At 23.8% G+C, this 5484-nt stretch overlaps 1 long non-coding RNA gene across 1 annotated transcript; it reads right to left on the bottom strand.

Annotated features, from left to right (window-relative positions):
* Positions 1–3440: 3440 nt before the first annotated feature.
* LOC145844597 (uncharacterized) lies at positions 3441–4848 on the bottom strand. The gene is made up of 3 exons (XR_014370296.1): positions 4776–4848; positions 4364–4458; positions 3441–3676 (listed from the first exon to the last, which is right to left on the bottom strand). It is a non-coding gene; the product is annotated as an uncharacterized LOC145844597 (long non-coding RNA).
* Positions 4849–5484: the final 636 nt, after the last annotated feature.

Raw genomic sequence — 5484 nt, 5'->3', positions numbered from 1 at the left:
TTTTTTTACTTAATACTTAATAAAAATTCATTAGTTAGTTAGATAGATGTTTTTCCTACTTTTTAAACAACTTACAAATGTATACTTTGCTTTTAACTATTCTAACTACTAAGTTGAAGTAATTATAATTTAGCTGAGTTAATAATAATCAGAATTGCCACTCTTTGAGGCAAAATAGTCAGCCTGTGTTACCTGAGACTAGTTAGAGTTTATAATAAAATAGAAACAAAACGTTTTTGTTAGCAAATTTTTGAATAAAAATAATACTAATTAAGTTTAAATACAAAAAGATACCTAAATAATTACAGAAGAACTTTAAAAATCAATATTTGTAAGAAATAAGAAATAATTAAGGCATAAAAACTGGTATGAGATACTTAAAAATCAACACTAGCATGAGATTTCAAAAAAAGTTCATACTAGCCTAAGAGTGCCACACACAGTATGTATCTGAAACTTTTTTTAACTGAATAAATCTTAAAAGTTAATTGAAACTGTTTTTGGTTGTATAAAAAATCTTACTATAGACTTTATGGATGATACTATAAAAAAACTAATCTACTGATGTGAAATTTCTACATGATACAAACAAATTTTAAAACTGAAGCATTAATTTTTAGCACAATCATTTTATCTAAAGTCCACCACAAAAGTTAATGTACATTTTCATTGACTATTTGGATGCTTTAAAAGACATAATTTTATTTTTTGCTTATATATTGTAGGATATGGGAAATGTGAGCTGAAAACTTTTTTAATGAAGCAAATCCATAAAATTTTTTAATGCATATTTTAATAAAACTGTTCTTAATGATTCCTTTTTGTAACAATTAGATAATTAAGATCAATTATTTATATACCATTTTATTATACTTATTACACAAAACTTATTTTTAAATTTTTTAGGATTATTTTACATAATACTTTGTTAATTTTTTTTAGTGAATAAAAGACATTGTTTAGATTTTGATTTAAACACAGCTGTTTTTAGAAAAATTTGTACACTTCTTAACTTAAGCTATAAAATCATAAATTCTAGAATTCTTGAAAAACATGATTTATCAAAACCAAAATTAAAAAAAAATATTTATCAAATAACAGAAGAACTTATTTAAGAAATCAAAGAAGAGCTAAATAGAGTAAATTAAGTGTTTAATATTAAAAAGAAAACATTATATAACTGTTAAGTTCTAAAATGATATGTAAAATGTTTTTTAATAGTCTTAAGTCATTTAGCTAAATCTTGAATAATTAATAAGTATACAGTTAAAATATTTAGTTGTTACAAAAGGAGAGTCTTTAAAGATATTTTTAATAAGAGTTAGCTTATAAAACTGGACTAACTTAATAACACATGTTAACAAATTTTATTATTTTGATGGTTAACACAGTTGTGCACGTTTGTAGGCTACTTTGTATATGGCTACTATACAAACAGTCCTAGACTTTAAAAATGCGTGGCATTATTAAATTAAATTTTGCAGATAGGTTGTTTCAAGAAATCTTATTTACCTATTTCATTAAGACTCAATCTGTTGTTTTTTTTTTTTTGAGTAAATAGTGACCAGCAAAAATGTGCAAAAATTAAGTCAAAGAGACACTTCTAAAAATTAAAAAAAAATTTAAACCTTAATTTTGTTTTTGAAAAATTGATAAACTTATGTTTGAATAAATAGTAATTTGAAATTTAATCAAGTCATTTAAAAATTCAACATAACATTCAAATATATAAAATAAAATACAAAAATTAAACTAAAAAGAAAAACTTTTGATAAAAATCTTTAAGTAATTAAAGACTTTAATCACAATTTATTATTTTATTCTTAGGATACTTTAATTTTTTATGGTAGACAACCATCAGATTTACTTCACCCTCTATTTTGCTTCTTAACATTAAATTGAACACTTTCTAAATTAAAAAAATTGTATTTTCAGTGTAATTAAGAATTTAGCAATGTTTCATAAACAACTTACTAAGCTTAATATTTTGCTGAAAGTACTTCGTCTTATTTTCGTTAAACAATATAAAAAAGTTTAAATAAATTTAAATTAACATTTAAATACATTATTTAATTTTCTACCTGAAAAAATGAAAAATATATATAACTAATTGAAATTTTAAAAGATACTAAAAATTGGCTTTTTAATACTGATGATTTATTTTTATAAAAGTTATGAGCATGAGCATTTTTTAAATATTTCCAAATTTAATTTATTTGAAGAGCAGTGTTCCTTTAGAACTTTTTATAATGTTTTAACTTGTCACAGTTTAAATTTATTATTTTAAACCTTACAACTTGTAGTTACAAGCATTGTTACTACAGTTTATAAACTTTGATAAATTATTTTTCAAAATGTGTTGTACAACGGGATTCCCCTTTACGTTTACGTGACGCCCCTAAGGCCGTTCTGCCATAAAAGTCAAAATTTAGGTTAAAAGAGGTTTATGCTAAGCTAACAGCTATTGTGGAAAATAGCTCATTTTTTAACAAATTTTCCGCGTTTCAGCTACATTTGGCTTCTATGCTTGAAGTATATCGCTTAATTTGTTAAGTTTTTTAAATAAAACCAAGTTTAAGCGTATTATAGAATCATGCCTAAAAGATACTTTTAGCTTACTAGTGAAGAAGTAAGCAAAAAATTATAACGTAAGCTTTTCATCAAACTAATAAGTTGTGATTATCAACAATCATTAAACTATTGGTATAAAATAAGATTTATACTGTTACTTTGTAACTTCAACCTTTAACAACTTTTGTGCAAAGCGTTTCTTAAATTAGATTTTTAACTATCATAAGCCATAAGCTTTGAGTTATAAATAGTAAAAATGTATCCGCTAACAAGTGTTAAGTGTAGGGGTAAGGGTTAATACAAAAACGTTGTTACATAAATCCGAGAACGATTCGACCATAATTATTTATAGTAGCACTTTTTGTAAATATACAGTTTAGTAGTTAGAAACGTGAAATTTTCTGAACAAGTGTTTTATACTAATAATATATGTAAGCCATATGTCGTAAATAACGTAATCCCAGATAAAAATATAAACAAAAGTCTGTCAGAAAACCAAAACAACTGTTTTTGTACAAAAGTACAATATTTTACTAACGAAGTTTCGCTGCCAACTAATTATGGAACTTCTAATGCACACAATAGCTTATTTATTTTTTTAATTGATAGCTTTTACTTTTTATTAAACTTTTGGTTTATTAATATAAAATGTACTTTATTTATTAATAATTTATTTTATAACTTTTTCTTTATAGTTTTTCAAAGATATATTTTCTCATGAGTTTTTAAAAATACTAAATTCAAAATCTTTCATGAAAAGTTTTACTAAAGTTTAAGACTAAAAAAAGTTAGTTTAAACTAATTGATTTGTTTAAGAAAAATTAATAACCACAAATTAAAGATTTAAATACATAACAAAAGCGTTAAATTTAAAGTTTATTGGTAATATAATATAGCACTTCCATATACATAGTACTTAATCAATATGTCAAGTTTAATAATGTGTTTTAAATTTTATAGCTTTAAAAACAAAACATTAAAAAATAAAAACAAAAAGGTTTCGAAAGCCTTCTTTGAAATCTATGATTAGAAAATTGCGTGGAGTAAAAGATATAAGAAAATAGATACCATCTTTCAGGTTATTTCAGTTCCGATATTCCAACATCTGCAAATAATCAATTGTTTGATGTTTTACCAATAAAACATTATTAATATATACATACTTTAATAAACTCATATTAAACTTTTAACTTGCTTTTTAGCTATGGGAAACATTTAGTTTGATTTTTTTAAGGGTTATCAGAGATTTCTACAAACATTTCTGATGTATAACTTTAAGATTATAAATATTAGGGTTGATCACGCCAATTCGTTAAAAAATTATTGTTAAACTTGAGTTTGTCTCACGGCAAACGAAAGTCCAGGCTTCTGCTCTGCTGATTTTCGCCAATGTTTTTTGTTTTTTTAAGATTATAATGACTATTTTTACAGTTTTTTATAAAAAAACATCCTAAATCTTATTCACAATTTTGCTTTTTAAGTAAGGTAAAGCATACTAACAATGTTTGTACAAGTCTTAATAAGTGAAGTAACAACGACAAATAAAATTATTAGTTTAAGTTTTAATAAACGTATACCTTTTTAGTAATTTTCAATAAAAAAGGTGTTAGAATAAAAAATTTACGAGAACCTTACAACTTTATTATTAATGATAACTAATTACAAAGACTTTCAAAAAATATAAATCTAATACACTTTAAAATTATCTATATAACTCTAATTTTGAAAAAAAAAGTTCAAACTGTGTTAGTATATTATTTTAAACAGAATTTTCTTATTAATTTTTACCTACCTCATTTTAACAGCAAGATTTGGTACAGCTACATGGATTTTTGCATTTACAACTGGAACAATCATTGCAAGCGTTGCATTGGCATGAGTTTGTTGCTGTAATGATAAAAGAAAAGTTATTAAATAATACTTAAATTGGCGTAGTTTAGACTTTAGAGTATCAATGAATTACGCCTACTTCAAAAAAGTTAAAGTATTAAAGTTTGTTGCTTTTCACTTAAATGATCGGATTAAAAAAATCTTAAATACCAACTGCTTATTTATAACTTTTTAACACGTTTATTTATTAAATAAAAACTTATTTCATTTCAGTAAAAATATAGTTGTTTAAGTTTAAACTTTTTTTAACTTTTACGAACTTTTACTTCAAAAGTTTTTTCATAATAAAAAATAATAGTTAATGTTAAACTCACATTGACAATTGCAAGGGTCCATTTTGTATATATTCACTTTTTTTAATCGACTTGTTACTTATAACTTCAATTTAGCTTTATTGTAACCAACAGCAATCGAATCGTTTTATATAAAGTTTAGTTTTGCACACGATACTAATATTTTTGCGCGCGATACTATATTTTTCACACGGCATGTAGATTTATGCGCACGGAACTGAATATTTGCGCTGAGTACTCAATCGTTTGCGCGAATAACTAATTGGAGTGTATTTCTCTTATAAGGGGTTTGTTATGTTAATCACGTGTGGAAAGAAATTATCCGTTTGAACTGATATAATTCGTAGTTTATCCTCAATAAACCAATAAAGAAATAGGTAAATAGTTGCTAGAGTTGTTAATTTGTTTGTTAAAAAACTTAAGAGATCTAAAAATAAAAATACGGTTAGGAATTTAGGGATTAAAAAAAGAATATAACCGCATCATTTGCAATGATAAATTGTCATGCTCTAAAAAAAAGTGGAAATTCAACAATTGTAAATATACAAAGTCAGGAATAAATAGCTAAGGTAGATACGATATTAAAAAGTATAGATCTAAAAATTAAATGTACTTCAAAGTTTATTTTAGCCATTTTTTAAGTTTTTATTTTTTATCACTTACTTTCTTCAATTAAAAAAAAAGTATACAAAATAATTATTGCAAATTAAAAAGGATTAATCTAAGATTC

Source organism: Thalia democratica, chromosome 9 (assembly GCF_965202585.1).
Source record: "Thalia democratica chromosome 9, ktThaDemo2.hap1.1, whole genome shotgun sequence".
NCBI classification, from domain to species: domain Eukaryota; kingdom Metazoa; phylum Chordata; class Thaliacea; order Salpida; family Salpidae; genus Thalia; species Thalia democratica.
Note: the sequence above shows the minus strand (reverse complement) of the source record. Positions and strands in the feature narration are given on the sequence as shown.